The 21646-nt window shown below is 39.4% G+C and overlaps 1 protein-coding gene across 1 annotated transcript in view; it reads left to right on the top strand.

The window, feature by feature from the left end:
- Positions 1–5455: 5455 nt before the first annotated feature.
- ctnna2 (catenin (cadherin-associated protein), alpha 2) overlaps positions 5456–21646 on the top strand; it is a 336749-nt gene continuing 320558 nt past the window's right edge. The window contains exon 1 of the mRNA XM_085276809.1: positions 5456–5787. The gene's annotated coding sequence lies outside the window, so the exon portion shown is untranslated. The remainder of the gene's footprint in view (positions 5788–21646) is intronic.

Genomic DNA, 21646 nt, shown 5'->3' with positions numbered 1-21646 from the left:
TCGTGATACACAGTGAAAAGTAGAAGGATGGAGACAGTGGAGTCAGACATTATATGGTGATTGCTGCTGTGATCATATTTCACTGGATGTAAAGATGTAAAGTGCAGTACAGTACAATGGGCGCCCTGTCTCGAATGGTAATGATTCACTGACAATAAACTATTGTGACAGAATTCACATTGTTTTGGCAAAGTACTCGTATGCCTTTTTCCTTGTTCCTGAAATGTATTTAATGGAATTTGATCTAAAATAAAGCGCTTTCTTAAGAGATTAATGCTTTGCAACAAATGTAAGTATTTATAACAAAGCTGAAAAGTGAGAGCTGCTGATGTGCAACTGCATGTTGTTACATGTAATTAAGCTTTGTTTGCAATATCATATATCATGTAAGACTTGTGCTGTACGTTTTTTCATGTCGTCTATCTTTCTATGTGCAAAAGCTACATACGTTATTTTACTGCAAGAGAGAAATACCATTCAGATCGATTATGCATTATGTTGTTCCAACATCAATAAGGTGTATTGCATTCCTCATATTCATTCTTCTTTGTGGTTCTTCCTAAACACAAAGCACTGATTACATAGCTTCAACAATACCCACAACCATCTGATACATTTGTGTTCAAGTGAGGACAATGATAACCAGAAGGGTGGAAACAATGGAGTCGATAGTGCCTATTCTTGACTCTGGCAATCAAAAATGAAACAGCTATTGTATTCTGTGATATGAATAACCCTTAAATAACAATGTAGAAAAGCCAAAAGTAAGCCAAAGCCAATGTCCTCATGGGATATTAACCTCCACTGTTGTTTTTTAGAAACTGCAGTCCCAATCACGCTTCCCTGTCCTAAATTCTTTCTCTTTGACTCACAGGATAAAGCAAGGGATTTTGTGAGCTAGGGGACTTCAAAACTTTAATATTCAGCCCCAAAGTACAACGTGTTGTGTGTAGTGATGACCTCATTATGTGGAGAGAGCAATAGAAGCCAGACATTACAGACAGTTTGACAATCCCCGGAGCTCCTGGCCTCTGGGTACAGAGGAGTGTGCAGCTGGACACTGTGGAAAATATGAATATGAGTTCTGAACAGATGGGGTTATATAAACCAAGCCAATGGTTTGCACTTGCTATTTTACATACACATGTATACACACATGCTACACGAATGATTGCAGATTGCAGCACTCACTGACTAGACAGCAATTTGCTGAAATCAGAGGAAATCTCAGCATGAAGCTGTGTAGCTTTACAAGAATAAAATAGCTTAACATCTTGAACTGCTCTAGTCTACCTGCCTTTAGCTAAATATAATAAAGTAGTTAGCAACTATTCAAACTCAGAGATTTATTCCCAGTGTAGTGTGGTACCAGGTGGTTCAAGCCAGTGAGGCAGATAGTGAAAGGCTTGGATACACCCTGAGACAACTATACAGAAACCCTATAGTCACGCACCTCTATCTGACAAATGAGGAATAGCTTGCTAACATGTTGTGCTGGATTACTGCCATGCACTAAAAACACAAGCAGATGGGAGACAATGGACTGCTATTCCTGCTCTTTTCTTCTCCCACGACAAAGAAATAGGGAGACTGAAAAAGAATACTGGAGCTTAAAACAATGCACACAACTGGCTATAACCATTTGTCCCCCAAAATAAATGTTTTTGTTTTTCATTACCTTTACTGATTATCATTTTCACGGCAATCTTAATTCACTCTTTGTTTTTTCAAACAAACCCTAGTTTTAGAAAAATTCTCTTTCTAGCATCACTCTTGAGTTGACGATAACATGGTCATTTCCCTAAAAGACTGTTGATGCTCGGCAGCGAGATTTTGTCTTCCACATCTGCACAGCATCAAAGGTCTATCTAATTCAGTAGTGTCTTACTCACCTAATATATTGGCTGGAGCTCTGTGTAATCCAATTTCCTTGGGAGACATAACTTCTCTGAGGCTTTCAGTGATTACCTGCTCATTTCAGACTCTGTAATTGTCCTCAAGTTCAACGGACTAAGCTTGAATGTAACTTTGTGACTCTCTCCTCTGAGACTGTCTTGTGCGCTGACATAGTGATAAATGACTAATTAATGTAGCCTATTTCTGAAGTAGTTTGGTGGTTTGTAATGGATGACTAGATAGTTGAGTGAAATAAGAACAGAGGGACCATTTGTCATGAGTTCTGGGGATATTTTTTTTAATTAATTTCTGTGTATTTTCCATCTCTGTTCTTTATGGTATATGAAAAGTCTGTATGATGCATTACTGTTACAACATAGCAGGCTTATAATACATAGTTAAACACTGTACAAATGATATGTAGAGGACAGTCAACCATCTCAATCAAGCTTGAGCTGAAACCTAATCACAAAGCTTCTTTGAAACTACTTAGAGATAAATGGTTATCATTTGAATCCATCCATCCATCCTTTTTCTTTTGCTTATCCAGGGCCAGGTCGTAGGGTCAGTAGCAAAAGCAGAGAAGCCCAGACCTCCCTCTCCACATAGACCTCCTTCAGTTTATCCAAAATTACACCGATGTAATCTCACCAGCATATCTTGGGTCTACCCCGGGCCTCCTCCCAGTAGGACATATCCAGAATACCTCACCCAGGAGGCATCCTGAACCACCTCAACTGGCTCATTTTAATGTGGAGGAGTGACAAATGACTGTTCTCTTCACCCTATCTCTAAGAGAGAGGCCGGCCAGCCTTCAGAGAAAGCGCATTTCTGCTGCTTGATCTGCATTCATATGACTGGGAAGGCTGAATTCAGGTAGAGTAGCTGGGTTTATGAGTGAAGCTAAGAAGGATCTGGAGACTGTGAAGTGGACAGATAACACACCTGTGGTAATCCAGGTTCTGTTTTGGGGTATCAGTGTGGTAGGGGAGTTTAGCCCAAAAGCAAAGCTCACAATTAAACCCATTATTCTGTGTTCCAAATATCACAAATGGTCATGAGCTATGGGCAGTGGCTGAAATGAGTTTCCTTTACAGTGCATTTGGGCTCACCCTAAGGGACAGTGTGCGCAGCACAGATAACCAGAAATAGCTCCTCCATTCTGTTACATGGAAAAGGACCCAGATGAGGGTGTTGCAACGTCTCGCCACTATTGTCAAGTGATACTGGATTTCTCTGTGCGATGTTGACAAATCTTTACCTTGCAATGTAAAGTGGCACAAGATGAATTGACAAATAAAGCTCAGTTGTCTTCTGCTGATTTACCATACATAGAATCTAAAAGCATCCCATGAGGTTGTTCCCGCCGTAAAGTCAAAGATCACCTACCAAAAACCTATAGCTGGTAGTGCAGGTTTATGCCTTATCAATAATTTGTTGGACAGTGACACCATTTTTGTAGTTTTATTTCTGTACACCACCATAGTGGAAAAATCAATAAAAATCAAACAATCCAAATGTGCTGGGGGTGCTGGTTAAGTTCACATGTTGTGCAGACAACCATATGCCCCAAGGCAAATGCCTCCAACCCAGGGCCCTTTGATGGATGACTGCCCTCACACCTTTTCTCCCTGCTTTATTATTTCTTCTTTATCTGCTATCTATTCAAGGAAAAGAAGATCCAAGAAATCAAAACAAAAGTGACTGAAGTGCAGACTTTCAACTTTCATTTAACATTTAACTATGATTCAGAAATTTGACAACCATTTAAGTATTACAGTCATTTTTTATAGAAAGTCTCCCATTTTCAGAGGCTCAAAAGTAATTGTACAAACTATCAAAATTTTAAATACATGTGAAGGTATGCAAATACTTTCAGGTCAAGAGTGATGGTAAATGTATTTGTATAGCGCTTTACTTTGTGCCCCAAAGCGCTTTACACTACATTCAGTCATCCACCCATTCACACACTGATGATGGCAAGCTACATTGTAGCCACAGCTGCCCTGGGGCTCACTGACAGAGGCGAGGACCACCACCAGAAGGCAATGGGTGAAGTGTCTTGCCCAAAGACACAACGACCGGGACTGTCCAAGCAGGGGCTCGAACCAGCAACCTTCCAATTACGAGACGAACTGACAACTCTTGAGCCACGATCACCACAGATAACCAGGGGACTGGGAAAAGAATGCATATAAAAAAGTTCCAGTAAGGCTGAAGGTACATATGACAGTATGTTACAGGGTTTTGGACTGGGTGAGATAAGGTCCGTGTTCCGTATAGAAAAGATTAATAAACCTTTTATTATTAGAATATTCTTAATGTGTAATAATGTGTTAGTCCCCATAGGGAAATTGCTCCTCTGCATTTAACCCATTCACCCAGTGAAGCAGTGGGCAGCCACCAATGCAGCGCCCGGGGAGCAGTGTGTAGGGATGGTACCTTGCTCAGGGGTACCTCAGGGTAACCATTCAGTGGAGTCGAACCCCCAACCTTCTGATCATGGGGCCACCACTCTATCTACTGAGCTATCCCTACCCCCAGTTGATTTTGTTGATTTTGTTGATTTCTTGATTTAAGTTACAATTTTACTACAATAAACAAAGGACTTCAGTCAATAAATGATATAAATGTGAACAGGAGGAGTGGGAGCCCTTGTAGATTTTTTATTTTCATCTCTTCAGTATTTCTTAGAAAGCAAAGGCACAGCAGTAAAAGTAATGTAAATAATACAATTACTGTTTCAGCTTCAGGGTCCTTCTGCGCATAATGGGTCCTTGTCACACTTTTCCTAACTTCCTGGAAAACGAATTCCTGAAGATTAGCTGTGAAAAAGAAACTGTAGCTGTAGTTAATAGAGGTGAAAAGAAAAAATTAACTTGGTAGCTTGCTAAGAAAAACAAGGAAAGTCTCAACTTTGGCTTTGGTGCATATTGATTTGATGAGGATATTTACATTACTGTAAATGATAAAAGTGTTTGCTTTTTTTGTAAAAGGAAATTGCAAAACCTATTCCTAATAATGTTTTTTTCAACTATTAATAATAAACTAAAACAGGCAAATTCAATCCAGAAAGATCCAGAAAGAACAAAATGTGATTTTGAAACAAAAATAAAGGGAAGTAAATAATTTTTTAAAAAAATCTAGTGAATCATGCAAAACTATTATAACTGCCAGGCACACATTAATTCTTTATGTATCACGCACAGCGCTGGCTCTCAAGCTGGTGTCACACTATCAAAATATCGAGTGTCTATCCTGTCTAAGATAATCAGTCATAACTTTCTGCAAATCACACCTAGTGTTATCCACACAGCTAATTTAGTAGGCTTGTTATTTATTATTATATTATTATATTTATTTCTTCAATTTTGATGATGTCATAAACACAAATACAGTATATTTTTGCTTAATATTACCAACAGCTCCATCCCGCTCTCAGAGTCCCAGATTTCCTACACCCCGTAGAAGCGCTCGCACACAGGAAGCACGCATGCGTCAACGACGGAGACTCTCCTGATTTGACAGCCCTGGAATCTACCACACACACAGTCCACTATGTTGCAAGGCTTTCCGTTAGTAGCGCACCATCATCTGCACCTGCCTACTCCGTTGTTGTGGTTGGAGCGCTGGGAGGGGTCATTATTTCGCAGGGAGCTGTAGGAGGAGGAGGCACTTCCGAGACACCGACAGAAGCGTGTAGCTTTTAGATTCAGCACCACAAGACTGAGGAAAGCGTCCGGATTGAGTCTATTTGCACGTTTTGCTGTGGCTTTACTGAATAGGAGGCCCCCCCACCCCCTTCGTTTTCTGTTTGGGAAATACTCAGTGAGAACAGGCGCCGTGAGTAGTTTGTGGACCTACAAGAGGTGTCATCTCCAACGGTTAAAGGTATGTAGTTAGTTGTCAGCTGAGAGATTTTTGCTGCTAGCACATTGGTAGCATTACACTTGCTGCACTGACTGACCCGCCGTGCTGCTAACATTAGCTTAGGCGAGGTCCGGCTTTTCATTCATCATTGTGCTTTAGCCAGTTTGGCGGGGCACTTGACTACAACCCCTCGTCGAAATACTTTACGCTTCATTATTACCATAGCAGAATCAAGAGACTTTTATATACTGAGCTGGAAATTTCTCGTTAGCTAAAAATCTCAGTGTCGCCCACTCTGCTAACGTTATCTAAACCGCACTCCCGAGCGCTGCTATCCAGTGAACCCAGTGCTGAAAGCCTGTCTGTGGGGCAGAGCCATGCTAGGCTGCTAGGCTAGTATAGTAGCTAAAGCTAAAAGACACCGGGGTACTTTATTGCCAGTAAAATAACGGACCCACACCTGCATTGGAAGCTGCTTAATTATTCAGGGGCTGCTTAGAACACCTCCCGTTTCTTGTTTTACGCTGAGACAGTGAAGCATGCACCCGCCGTGTTGTTAACAGCACTGTTGCATTTCTTAGATAATTTTAATCCTCTTTGTTTAGCCGAGACTGTTACTTTGTTACTTGTGAGCTCATCACTCTTTTTCTGCGGCAGCCGAAGACTTATTATTAGCTCGCAGCTGATTTTGATTCCGTTATTATAACACCGTCTTCGTCCGAGTCGAGGATGTGAAGTGAAGTGGCAAAGTGACGCTACACAGCTTTGCTTTGTCTCAACGCTGCAAGTGCAAACCCTACTTTCTTTTCCGTTTCTTTTTAAATGAGGAATAGCTGTTTTAGTAGCCTCTTTATTTAGCCCACCCGAGTTCACTTACGCATAGACTTTTCATGCCCTTAAATCGCCCTATTGTCACATTATGGCACAGTGGAATAAACTAAAGCGCTCTATTCAGCGGAAGCACTCATACATAGGAATAACATACAGTCGAGTGAGGGTTTGGCATATTATACATTTTTGAGTTTCTGGTTATTTATTTATTTATTTATTTTTTTGTAAAATTCTAAGTTTGTGTGTGTAGTGTTTGCGTTCATTTATTACTCTGCTTGGTGACCCAGTGTAGTTTGCCTCATTCCTTTCCTGTAACTGGAGATCTGAGATCCCAGAAGCCTCTAGAGTTCACACAGTGTCTCGATTTAGAATCTGAACTTTTGATTGGCAAGGGGGCATGCTGAGCTGACACTGATGGGCTGTGCTGGTCTCTCCCTCCTATGTTTATCTTCACATTTTGTTTGCTAGAAAGGGGAAGCCTGGAACAAATGAGACAGTCGAAGTTCAAATCAAAGAGGAATCTTGTTTAGAGTGTTAATGATTTGGATTTTAAAAGAAGTCTTGAGGAAGAAAAAAAACTATATGTGTGTCCTCCAAAGGCATCAACAGATGTTATGTTTGCCAGCTGTCACAGTGATTACACCTATAGTGATTATTTATATGTTCAGGTAATTCATTAGTTATTTTCAAATACACAAATTAATCATTTAGTTTATACAGTTCCAGAAAACTAGTAAGCAATTTTATGTAAAATGTGCCTACATTTTAATTTAGTTTAACATTTAACAGTATTACACATATTGAGGATAAATTAAATAAGGCAAAATGTGGAAGATGAGGCAGTCTTGCCTGTAAAATAACCTGAATGATAGCGCAAGTATGAAAACTGTTGACAAAACTGTCACATTAGTTTCTGAAGAATAGTTATCAAATAATCAGCTAATGATTTCAGCACTCAATTAGATTCCCGTGCTTCGATTTGATGATCAAAGAGAAGACGTGTAGCTGCACTAATTTTGCTATGTAAAACTATAAGCACTAAATATGTCTTTTACACAATACTGACAAGAGACAGCCAAAGCAAGAGCTGTGATTCCACGCTGCATATGTGTGTCACTGTCTAACCATCTGCCTTAGACCTTATCTTTATGCAGGGCTTATTTGTTTAACCTTTGTGATTTATATATATTTAATTGTTGTCATTTTAACCAATGCTAAGTGTGCTTTAGTCAGTAGCATGACATTGTTTATTTACAGGGTTTTTAATCACATTGATCTTTTGGAAAAACCTAAAGGGGAAGCTCAGTTTCTTTGAAGTAGTTTTGTATGAGGTACTTACCCTTAATCACTGTATTACCTATAGCTTATGCTGGCACTCCCTAGTTTGGAGAAGCAGTTTGTAGTATGGGGACAGAAACTATGCAGTGCAGTGCTGTAGATAAGGTATGTCTGCTGTGATTTTGCCAACAGGCATAAGTAAAATGATTAGCTGGAAGTGACGCAATGCTTTTGCTATTGTCTATTGCGAGCTTGGCCCTTTTCAGAAAAGGACAACAAAAAGGTCTGGTTAAAAAAGTTGCTAAATAGACAACAATGAGATCAGCTGGAGCATGGTGATAGATTCCTTGAGTGAGAGGATTGTCAGCACTCAAGCTGAGAGGGTCCATGTTTCCTTATAAACAAAGCAAACAAGAATATCCAAATTATGAAACCTAACATCAATCTAACAAGCAAATATCTGAAGAGTCTGATAATGTCTAATGATTGGCTAAGTGGTCTAGTGCAGTGGTCCCCAACCCCTGGGCCACGGACCAGTAACAGTCCGTGAGTCGTTTGGTACTGGACCACGAGAGTTGAGGCTCGGGTGTGAAATTTATGATTTTAAGGGGTTTTATCGGTTTTTAGCGTTATTTTTCTATAGTTTTTATTGTTAACTCGGTGGCCCTGGGTCTTTTCCCGTGTGTTATGAATAAATCCGATTTTTTTGGTACCGGTACTGGTTTTATTTTGTTGTATTTATCCGCGACACCTTAAAGGCCAGTCATTGAAAATATTATCAGACATAAACCGGTCCGTGGCGCAAAAAAGGTTGGGGATCGCTGGTCTAGTGGCTTTTAAGAGATTATAGAAGTATATAACGTTCTCTGTTTCCCGATGGAAAGAGCCGTCTGATGGCAGGATAAAGAGGTGAAATAATACAATTAACACTTTAAATGATATCGTTACATTTCTTTTTAGATAGACCTCTTTTTCGTTGGCTTAATTAGAGTTTGTTTGAGTCCACCAGCACGGCCTGCTGGATTTCAAACTAGAGTTGTTGCATGTGAGGAATACATTTGCTGCGGATAAGTACATCATACACCACTGCTTCGAAGAACTCAAACCTTTCAACAACAATTTGAAATCAAAGTCACACAATCACAATCAGAACATTGTCCATTGTTGAGCAAAATTTATTTGAACTAATTGTGAGACAATTAAACTCTTTTCTTATCCAAATAACAAAAATTGTAGTTTTTTCCAGCCACCTTTATGCAATCATGGAAATATTTTGGCTCATTTAGTGTATGTCATTTACAGTATAAAATCCCGTTTCTGTCACTGGGGGATAAGGAAAGGCCATAATTTATGGGTGTGACTGTGCAATCAATCGCAGCCAGGAGTGCATTGTGTTCTCTGTCTCCTGGGAGAGGAAGTGATATTGGCTGACTACCATGGAACCCCCTGTTGTTGTTATACCGAAGCAGAGCTTTGAGGTAGCCATGGTTCCCCGCTAAGTGGAACACGACTGCTTCTCCTCTTAAGCCCTCTTTCACTCCAGCTCTTGCACAAATATTTGATGGTGTTTAAGAGATGAGGGATGAGGCAATAGCAACAACAGCAAACAATCGATTCTTGTAGGACACTTGTCCACAGTGTCGATTTTAACTCTCCTAAAACTAGGGTTTATATTATCCTGCTGTGCCTTCATGTAGAATTGCACTGTCCAGACAGCAGGCATTTTCACTAAGCATTCATTGTCTTCTATTTTCAAGGCATAATACTGTGCTGCTGCGAAACAGTGTTATTGGTCTGTGTGTGTGGGGACAGATAACTCTTTTTCAGCCTACTCAATAGTATATGACATGGGCATATGTTGCATTGGTTAGATTAATCCTTAACTTTTTATAGAACATTATTCCACAATGGACTATAGAGGAAAAAATAGGACTGAGATCTTTATTTTTTCAAGGGGGACAATAAATTAGATGATCCAGCAGTACTTGAAAATATCGTGTCAGCAGCAGTTTGGCACAGCCACAAAGAACAGGGGTATTCTCTTAATTTACTTTTCATGTCTATTATTCTGCAAAAGACCACAACTGCAGCTACAATGCCGGGAAAAAGGGCCGTTTGAGTGAACATTTATAGTGTTCCAGCCAAGCTTGATTCTTTACAAGACTGTCATTACCAAAAAAGAGAAAAAAAAGAAAAAGAAAAATCAATAAACTCAATCTCAATTACTGAGGATGGTCTGTGAGTGGGTGTGGTCGAATAACATTTCCTCCCATAAAAAAATGCTCATGAAGTGTTGGAAGCCATCAGGAGACTCAAGAAGCTAATAAAATTTAAATAAATGAAAAGTGCAATGTATGTGCATCTCTTGTGTCATCACGAATTGACTTGTGTGGGAACAATTGTTAAATTTTAATGTTTTGAAACTTGGATCTTAAAACCAGGTTGCAGCTAAATTTTTAACAGCACTTTGGAATTATAGGAATCCTGCCCTTTTCAGCCACTGTAAGCTGCGAACAGATATTCACAGATTTTAAGGTGTGGGATGGCTTCAAAATCAGAGTGTGATAATATTTTAAAAAACAAAACAAAAAACATCCATATAACCATCCATCTATTTTCTTTTGTTTATTCGGTTCTGAGTTGCAGTGGGCCATGAAACTTATTCCAACTGCCAGAGGGTGAGAGGCAGGGTACACCAGGGACATATCACTAATCCATCACAGGGCTAACACAGAGAGACAGATAACTATTCATGCTCATGTCCACATCAATGGCCAATTTGGCACTGTGCAAAGGGCTTGAGCCACCGCTCATTTCTTTATATTTTGCTTCCAAGGAGCAAAATATAAAGAAATGGTCCTGAGCAATAGTTCTTCAGATATTTTGAAGGTCTTTCATGGTTTTTCTTTGGACATTGGCTGCTTATTCACCCAATGACTATTTTCAGAGGAATGGTTTGTTTGTTTGTTTGTTTGTTAAGCCACTCAATACTGATCTATGAAACATTCAAGCGTACAAGAGACACCTAGTTCAAAGGATGAACTAATGTGCTTGAACATAACAGACAACTTTGCAAGAAGACTGTTTTAAATTGTATCTTTAGGCACCTTTTACTAGCACACTGTCACAAAATTATATAATTTATTCGCATTTCTTTAGTTCAAACTACAAAAAACAAAAGATAACAGGTTGACATTTAAGATAATGTTTTTTCGCCATTAAGGTGATTCGAAAGAGAACTTGGCATATCTCAGCAGGGTGTTTAATATCCTTAAGAAATAAAAGGTAAATGGACATGTGGAGGACAAACGAAGAATTGGCAGGCCTTGAAACAATGTACAACAGAGGAAAAAAGTATCTGGAAGAAATAGGAAAATATAGAGAAAGGATCTGACACAGGACCCGAGAAATGAGCTGACCCTTTAGTTGATCTGTTTAATGATCGCTGAAGCCATGTCAGAAATAATCACAGTGGAACGGTGGCTGTCACCACACAAGAAGTTAACATCAGTGGCATCAGGTGCATTAGTCTCTACAGCCATGCATGAAACATAGTGGTCGTGTTTGGAGCTGCATTTCAGTCAGTAGCATTAGAGATATTGTCAAGATTAATTGAATTATGAACATGAATAAGTGCGATTCTAGTTTAATCCATCAAGCAATGGAAAACGTGGAAGACTGCAGACTTTTGCACACTACTTTGCATTGTCCTACACACTGTATTTGCACAGTGGTTTAATAGAGTCTGCAGATAAACGGTGCATACAGCAGCAGTTTTAACAAAAGTGGATAACATTGAAAGCTTCAGTTTATATTATTGACAAGCTATTAGCAAGTTAGATAGACTGTTACATTCCCCCTGTTTTAAAGTCCCATTGCAATACAGTGAGGTAGAAGGTAAAATTAGATTTTGCACTTATTTTAAAATTCCATTCAGCACTCCATTAAAAATCAAAATATAACTTGAGATTTTATCCTCTTAGGCTGAAAGGTATCCAGGCAGCTGTCACTGCTTTCTGCCCGGTTTTTATAGACTCAAACAAATGATGAGGTTTTTTTTTTAATGATTGTAAGAATTTGAAGTAGTAAGACTGACTTATGGGAATTTTACTGGTAAATATTTCATCACTTTAGTGTTTAATGTCAAGTTAATGTCAGGATGTAATGTTCAGGACTTCACAGGGATGCTCCCTTTACACTGTGCTGATCTACTAAACTATGTACTTTGTTGTAGTCATACAGATACTGTGTTTACTGTGGCCAGCTGCCTGTAAGCATATAGCGCTTATAGATTCAGTAGCAGTAACAGCCCCTTGGGCTTTTTGCACAAGAGCTCTTTTTCAAACATGGTTTTAAGTTTCATGTCAAATTGGAGAAAATGAGAGAAACTTTTGGTGGCCATCTGGTAAACCAGGTTTTTCATAAGTATTCTGCTACAGCTAACCCAATTTTTTTAGCTCATTTAACTGATGTGAATTCATTCGGGAAGTCAGCATAAGGATGGGAAATCTGGAATGTTATATATAATATTTCTGCACAACTGGCCACAGAAAGTAGTGAAATCCATCATCTATATTTTTAAATGAGTCACTCTTCCAAAAGCAAACAAAGATGGCAATACTGTATTTTAAAGATGTTTTTTCATTGTATACCTTGTTGTTTAACTGATATCTGAGACATTTATATTCCTTCATTTAGGTAGTCACGCCCACACTCGTGCCAGCAGCTCTGCCACACAAGGTCATTGTAGTTGACTAAAAATAAACTAAAATTATATCTGGAAAAAACCCCAAAACAGTTATCTAGGATCTGCTGGAGCCACTCGTCCAGTTTGGGGGTCGATGCACCGAGTGCTTAGATTACCACTGGGACCACAGTTGCCTTCACCCTACACATCTTCTTGAGCTTTTCTCTCAGTCTTTGGTACTTATCGTGTTCCTTTTTCCCGATGTTGCTGTCATTGGGTATAGCTATATCTATCACTACGGTTGCCTTCGTCTGCTAATATGTCGAGATAGAGAGAGTTGGGTATGTGTGTGTGTGTGTGTGTGTGTGACTTTGGATATCTACAACACTGTGATCAACTGCTTTCAAAGGTTCTGTGTTTTTATTGTAATACTTGCACTAATTTCCATAAATCTTGTCTCAGACATATGCTCTCCATATAATAAAATGTAATAAAGACTTAAACTAACACTTAAATTAATAAAAACTCAACTGAAATGAGCAAACTCACCTTGGAAAAGCAAAAAGTGGAACAAAATAAAAATAAAAACTAATTAGACTCACAGAACTAACATAACTTTGCTGCCACACAGTATAAACTTACCGTGGATAGTGTGGCAGCAGCTGGGTCTAACACCAAATATAAGTTATGTCAAATGCAAGTTTTGTTTTTATACAATTCACTGATAAACCCAAAATTTTGTAATCGCGCGTTTTGTCAAGGGAACACTTGCATCTGGGGAAAATGCAGTCTGCTTATTTCACAGTGAGCTGCTAGTTAGATAATGGAAATCTTTTGAATCAGCAAAACATAAAGACCAAGGAGCTCCCTTTACAAAATTAAAGCTGTTCTTTGATAACAACTTTAATTAAGAAGTGGAAACAACCTCTAATGAAATTTTAGTCGTATCAGTGGAAAACAGAGTGGACAGTGGACAAAGTTCAGTTCTCCCGAGAGCTGTATATTTTTTCACAGCACAGACGGCACCTTTTCTCATAGAGGTTCTGAACTAGAGTGTTATGCCACGCTGCTGCCAAGTGTCACACTACTGTTGTAATGAGTCTCCCCCAGCCTCCCACAGATGTCACAGTCTCTTGGAAGCAGTTATTGATTCTGACAAAATTGAATTGTTAATAGCATTTTTCTTTTTGTCTGCTGGTGGCCCTATCGGTTTGAGCGTATAAAATAACAACAAAGCCTAAGTTATTTTCCAGAATTTGTCCAGGTGATTTGGATCTCTCTTTCACCTTCAGAGGAGTGCTTGAAAGAGTAAAAATGAAATGCATTCATGCAGATAATTCATGTGAGATGTTTTTATCGATTGCATCTGTTATGATATTGTTTTGGCATAATGTTATATTTCAAAAAACAGAAAATTTTATGTCTATTCTTTGAAAAGATATTTGATAGTGACATGTGGAAATTGCCCAAAATTGTGATAACTTTTTCATCTGTTCAGAGATTAATGAACAACTAACAAGCACGTTAGTTTCAGTAGGACTCAACAGCAGGGAGGTATCGCTGTAGGAATCCGCTGTGTTTTGCAGATGTAGCATGTGCATCAATGAATGAGCACTAACAATGTTGTTTGGTGAACTGTATGTAATTTCAGAAATTCAGGGTCATCCTTACTTGCACATTTGTCATTTCTCTAGCCATGCAGTGCCATGTCAACACACTCAGGTTGCTAGAAGGTTCTTTCTCGCCTTCTGCTTTGTCCCTATCCTCTATCATGCGACCTTATTGTTTTGATCATCAATAACGACGCTGTGTGGAAAGTCTTGCTAGAGGGCTTTCAAGTCCCTCATCTTCTCAGTTGTTCTGTGCTTCTGGGGCCTCTCTTCTCTCTCTCTGATTCTTTTTACACCCCCACCTCAGGCTACATCTGGGACCAACATGGGCCCCAAGTATTTGCTAGCTCCTCCCCCACAGTGTGTGTGTGCGCTCTGTCTTGGTGAATTAACTTCTCTATTGTTAGGTGACTGCTTTTCTTCTCTTTTCTTACAGAAAATCTATATGCTGACCAGGAGCAATACATTCATAGCTTAGCCTAGAAGCTTGGAATGAGTGGCTGGGGAAATAATTCTCCCCCCCCTTCAAAAGTTGATTTCAAATGAACCTCAACCTCAGTCAAGATAAGATGGATCTTTTCTATAAATAAACCAAAAACTGGGGTGTTAAAGGCTTAGAATCTGCAGCTGCTTACCGATTTTCACAGAAATGCCCTACAGTGCAGTGGCTGAATGCAGCTTTCAGCGTCTTTCCCAATTTCTCAGAAATTATTCCCATACTTCAGTGTACTGTGCTTCCTGCTGTTCCTTTCTCTCTTGCCTACAGTCGTTCATAGTTACCCAGTATTAACTCACTGCTTTAAAACTTTACAAGAGCTAGTGATCCTGTGTGTGAGTTTTTAAACAAGAGGCTAGCTTTCTTTTACAGTAACTTCAGTGGACAGTTTCAGTTGACTTAGTTTCTATTCCTGTTGATTTAGTGCTGTCTTGGGTGTGGGTTTAGAGTGGTTGTCCTGTTAAAAGATGCATCTTTGGTCCAGTCAGTCAGGTGCTTTGAAACACTAAAAAAATGTTTTCATGAGATTAAGAACATGTACATTCTTTGCTTTGGTCAACTTTAGTAACCTTGGCTAAACAACTTGTTTCTGGACATTGATCACGTTCGCCATTTTTCTCTGGTTTAAAATAAAACAAAAATGAAGCCAGTTTCTGTTGAGGTCTGTAAGAAAACGTTTATCCTCTTCACATGCTGTAATGAACTAAGTAGGCACTTTTTTAGTTAGTTGATCCTCCTAATTGCTTGTCTAATTGAACACAACATGATTCATTATGTAAGCTATAGTATGGTCCCTGGCCTAAGGAGCCCAGTCACAGCCATATGTCATGTTCCAGAATTTCCATCAATGTATTGCAAGACTGGTGGTCTGGATTGACCTCCAACCGGTTCTTTGGACTAAGGATTCTTTAAAAAAAATCTTTTGTAGACAAAAGTTACCCTATTTCAGTTACCTTACAGTTTCAGTTACCAATTTTTACTGGAGCCAATCCCAGCTGTTTTAGGGTGAGAGGTAGTGTACACCCAGTCTGTTACAGGGCTAACACAGAGACACTCACATTCATACCCGCATTCACACCTCACAAAATGTTTTAAAAGCATTTAAAAAAAAATAAAAATTCAAAGAAGAGTACTCAACCATGAAAGATTTCAACGTATTACTGTTCAGCAAGATGGGGGCTTGAGGCTTTAAGACTAAGTTAAAGTTTAAGTTATGTAGCAGGGGACATGTACATTATGTGCATCATGAGAAGCCCACTTATATGTCTTTCAAGCTGACCTGATAATGACCATTATGTTGTTTTGCTACAACGTACAGGGCTATGGTAATAATATTAAATATTAGATGGCCATGGAAAACCTGACCCATGACCTGCACACATACATGTTCAGCATCCATGAAGAACATTTATTACTTTCATTGTCCTGTTTGCTCTTTCCTCCCATCACTTTCTCATCTGGCCAATGAGTTTTGCTGTGCTCAAGTTCTACAGTATTTGAAATTAAACACAAATCAGGGAGCATTCCCCAAATAACATTTAAAAAATAAAATAAAAACAGTAATAAAAAACAAACAAACAGTGAAGTGGTTTTAGTTATCCACTAGATGGTTTGATTTTTTTTTTAGAAGTTGCAGATTGCATGCATCTTCATTCTTTTTAACTGTATTCCACTTCCAAAGGCAAACCTCATGTCTGATGTGGGATTATAAATCTTTATTTATATGTGACCTATTTATTCTAAACTGCTGTCATTAGTTAATCCCAGACAGTAAACCATAACTAAACTGTCATGGGCTGCCATACATCTAGTAATAATATCTATGATTTTAAGTATATAGCTCTGTATTTTAGTGTATGTGTATATGTACATATTTAACTTAACTGAAAACTCAATCGCTGGAAACAAGCTAGCCTTTGCCTGCCTTGTCTTATGTTTCATTACCTACAGGCTGGTCTGGTTGCTGCTGTGGTGGTCATTGATTTCATTCAGCTGTCTATCCAGTGAATCTGTAATCTTTCTTGTGTTCTGTACTTGCGTGCAGCATATCCAGTTCTCTTCATACTTGGAAGATCTGGTTGGCATAGCCTATAGATTGCAGCAAATCACTGGAAACAAATATTACTGTTGCCAGCTGCATTCTAGGACTGTGGATCTGAGCCTGTTTGTGCAGCAGACTCACCATAGAAAAGTGACAATGAGAGGAGTGTTAATAATGATAATCCTGACAGTTTTAAATGACGTGACTTCAGCTGACTGAATGTTTAGATATGGTGTGATGAAGGTCTGACAGATTTTAGACATTTGTTCTAATGAAAATTTTTTTTTTTTGACATAATTTGGATTAAATGAAAACAGATTAAAAAAAAAAAAAAGCCCATTTGGGGAATGGCAATGGTAAATGGCAAACCACTTTGGATATAAAACATGAATTGTTTTAGTTGAGTTTTCCAATGTTCAAGTTAATTTGGGTGCACTGAATAATGAGAAAAACAAATTCCTGTTTGTTAGGGAAGAGAATAACAAATTGATTAATGAGTAAAAGCCAATTAGTCTAGGATTTGTTTTTTTTGTTTCTTTTAAGTATTGATGGACTTCACCCTGTGTGATGTATTGTTTTAGTTGCAGTAGAAGGGAGAAATGCCAGTAACCCTTTAAAGGAACATTTGAATGATAATTGCACAACCAGTGCCTAGTCATCCTTTTAAGAATTAGGTATTAGTTGAAAGCTACTGAAGTATTCAGCTCTACGAAGTACATAATGCATTCTACAAGGTATACACACTCATTGGTTTTTTTTCTATGATACTCATCTTCTTTTGTGTTTTCATGATAAAAAAACAAAACTTTTACATTCACCAGCTGTCCTGCACCTTATACTAAAGCTTCTTTTCTTTTACTATATTTCTAGGGTTGCCACTCAAACAGATCCTGATGAGTGGGGTAAAATGCGATATACTCAAGATTACAATTTCCCTTTCTACTAACACCGACTATATCCAAAGGACAAAATGTGACTTTTTGGAAAAGTGTTTCATTTGATTGAGGGATCACTTCCAGTCAGTTGGGGGTAGGTTATCAGAAGACGTTGTAACTCAGCTTTTTGTTGCAGACATTATGTATTTAAAAAAGGGTTTTGAGTTCCTTAGAGAACATGACTGCTTTGAGAATTTCACAGTTTGTGCTCTACTTTGATCAGGCTTTTTTGGACACTCTGAAAACACGGCTCTGGAGAACAGCGATATGACAGTTTGAGCCTTGACTTCTGCATTTACAGATTCCCCTGCTGCTCCACGCATCTGTGTGCATGTATTTAACTCTGCTTTGAATCTGGGTCAGTGCAGTGTTGGCATATTAACTTTACATAATGGCAAATGACAGGGATTGTAGTCACAAAGTTGGTGTCAGAGGGTAAAAAAAGAGCTGATGCCCATTTTATGCATTGCAAGCAGTGTTTAAATGTTGTTTTCTACCTTTGAATAATATGCATGTTCTCAGGGAGAAAAATGTGCAATTTATGGTCCTTTATAACCATTCAGATATTTCATTTGAAATGCATTTTAAATGCCTCAGCCTTGTAAGCGCTAATACGTTTTTTGACTCGCCACTAACTTTCTTTGTTGGAGAGTTTAGCAGATGGTCTAGCAGTAAATAAGACTATAATTTTCCTTTTGAGTGTTAAAAGTATTGCAAGCTCAACTTCGAGGACCTTCCTCTTGTAGCATTATTTTTACCCGGCTTCTCGCCCATGCTTAAAATAGAAATTAGTCAGTACTGATAATATTATATATTACTGATATTAAAACTACTGTAAACATACTGAACAAGGGGCTGGGAAATAAATATGCTTTAGCATTTACCGTTTATGCATTTATATATTTTTGTTTTGCATTTTTGTTTGAATATAGTGTTGTAAATGTAAATATTATGAGTAATCCCCACTTGTTTTAGCACTTGAATTTGTCCTAATTTCTCTGCTCCTTAAATGCTTATCATGTATTAACCTCATTTGTTAATACATTCAGTGTAGTGACGTTAATCCATGTTTACACGCACATGAGGCAGGGTGGCATCTTGATTGTGATTCTGCCTTTAAGACCATCACAGGAGAAAATAGTCAAATCACACATAAGGACTGTAGTGAGCTTGAATATTCTTTTTCATCACTTTGAGATGCAATATGTGTAACTCATGAGACTTTAACATAAATGTCTTTTTAATTGTTTCTTTTTATGCACTGCACTTTGCCAGATTTACAGAATCTGTTAAGAGCTGAAGAGGCAATCCAAAAGAACAACTGAAAAAAGAACAGATTGGAAAAGGATCTATTCAATTTAGCAGTTTAAATGTTGCAGTTGTGGTAAGTGGGGAAGTGGTTCAAAGTTAGTTGTAGCTGGCAGTGAGGCTGGGAAATATAGGTTTGGACTGTTAACAGAGTGAGTTGAGGAGGGTGTCTGCTGGAATACAGATGGGAGAGGCAGGCTTGGTAGCTGGTGGAGTGAAGCTTGGCTGGTGTTGGCAAGAAGCAACTACACTACCTAAAGCACAGGAACAAACAAAAGTTTCTAGAAGGTCAAACAGTATTGGAAAAATGTTGCTGAACCTGAATTTAGTTTGTTGCATTTACACCATACTGGTGAACTTAATCCTCTCAGGGAGAGTGGAGTAGGGATAGCTCAGTAGGTAAAGTGGTCGCCCCGTGATCGGAAGGTCGGCGGTTCGAATCCACTTAACGGCTACCCTGAGGTACCCCTGAGCAAGGTACCGTCCCTACACACTGCTCCCCGGGCGCCTGCTTAGTGGGCTGCCCACTGCTTCACTGAGTGAATGGGTCAAATGCAGAGAAAAGCAAGTAATTTCCCCATGGGGATCAATAAAGTATCCATTATTATTATTATTATTATTAAATAGTTGGAGCAGATATAGGCCTACACTGCAAGAGCTTGATTTGTGGGTGAATCTTTGGTGTACAGCTGGATTCTAAATTCAAACATATTATCCAATATTAAATAATATTGTCAGGCGCAGTGGCCCGTGGACATGGGATGGACTCAAGTGCAGATTCAAAACCGGAGGCCAGGGGTGAGGTGTAACGAAAAGAGATTTTATTTTACAATGCTCAGAGGCTAACAGAAAGTGCAGACTAGAATCAATGAACATAAACTAGATGTCTGAGGCGAGAGAAAAATACTGTGATGATAACTAGATGGCAGGGATAACTGGGTGCAGGTACTGGGCAGGGGAAACTGTGGCGGGCCAGGGCACTGAAACAGAGGACAGAGCAGTCAGGGGAATCCCACAGAGGGTTGCGAGTGAATCTAAGGATAGTACACTGAGCTGTCTTACAAGCTTGCAGGTGGGGGTTGCGTGGAGGGGGGAGGCAGGAGAGGTCCAGGTGGGTGCTGCATTCAATGCAGGGAGGCAGGCAGGAGAGAATGGCAGCTCCAAAACGGAGAGGGATTACCGGCGGCAGCAAACTGGTATCCAGGAGAGCTTGGTAGGTGGGTTTCAGAGGCTGACGAGAAAAACAGAGATACGGTTAATACACACGATTAGTCACCAAGGAACGGACGTGAGGCCGAGAACTGACTAAAGTTGGCAGATAATCTGGCGAAGACCAGTTGAGTGCGCCGGTCATAAATACTGCTGGTACGATTGCCATCTGGTGAGGAACAACAAAGACTCCACCCAGTGGGGAGGAGCTGATGCTGTGGAAAACCACCCAGACCATGACAAATATATGTAATAACCTGCAGGCAGAATCTAGAGTCATCAGCATAGAGGAACATAACATTCCTTAACACCTTCAAGTTCCAGTGCACATGTTGGTGACAGCGGCCCAAACCGGCCTAATGGTGAAGAGCAGTCATGATAGGCCTACTGGCAGCTCTGAAGATTGTCTGGGTAGAGAGCCGTATGCTGTATTGTCCAGCAAACATGATTACAAATCTGTAGACTGTGTGCTGACAGACTGACGAAATGGTCTTTTTGTGGTGTTTCTCCCTGTGGGTGCCCACTTATTGGCCTGTCTTTGATGTTGCCTCTCATATGGCCTTCATTTTGGAGATGATTTCAAGGCTCATTCCAAATATTGGTGCAACTTGATTTTGCAAAAAGAACAGCTTGAAGTTGCCCTGTGGCACGGGTCCTACCCATATCAGTGAAATCTGGGATGCTTGGAGCAGACTCGAACTGTAGCAGGGTTCTTGCTCACAGGTGCTGCTAATTAAGCACCAGTCAGACACCTGATGAAATTCAAAACAAGAGTCAAAGCAGTACAAGCTGTTTAGCATTGACAGAGTTCTTTATGGGGACAACCCACATACTGAACTCTGCTGCTCAACCCATAAAGTGCATTTTCCATAAAAATCTGGCACCGTTTAAGGGGAAATAAACAGACTTTCCAAAGGTATAAGATTTACTGCCAAGGAGAATTGTAACAAAGAAATGATCAACTAAACTTCCTAACTTCCTTCATTTTTTTGTGCTAAGTTTATAAGGTTTGAGTTGATCATTAATTGCAAAAGAAAACATATAGCACTGCCGATGGCTGTCTGTTGTCTAGGTGCTCAATTATGTGTTTCTTCCCCCCCCCCCCTTTTTTTTTGTTATAAAGACAAAAAAATGTGATTTTTGGGCAGTTGAGGCCTGTGTACAGGTGAACTGGCAGCAGTGCAGAAATAAAATGCCACAGTTGTAAACATAAACAAACCCAGAAAGGACAAACACGGAAACCAAAGAACACGAAGAAGAAAAATGCAGCAGAAACACTACGAATCAGGGAGATGCACAGCTGGGACCATGACAGAATTGGATTCTATTTGTGGCTATAGCTGACGGGTGCGTGTGGAACTGTTGCTTCTGCCCTTGCTTGCTCTCCCACAGCAGCATGTTGGCTGCTGTACTCCTCTCCTACATCACTCTCTTCATTAGCTACAGCTTTCTCTTCCTGAACCTCTCCTGCTGCTTCAGCTGCTG

This window comes from Mchenga conophoros, linkage group LG6 (genome assembly GCF_057382185.1).
Source record: "Mchenga conophoros isolate Kocher_MC1m ecotype Shallow Benthic linkage group LG6, M_conophoros_male_GT1.1, whole genome shotgun sequence".
NCBI lineage: Eukaryota > Metazoa > Chordata > Actinopteri > Cichliformes > Cichlidae > Mchenga > Mchenga conophoros.
This window is presented reverse-complemented; position numbering and strand designations above follow the sequence as displayed.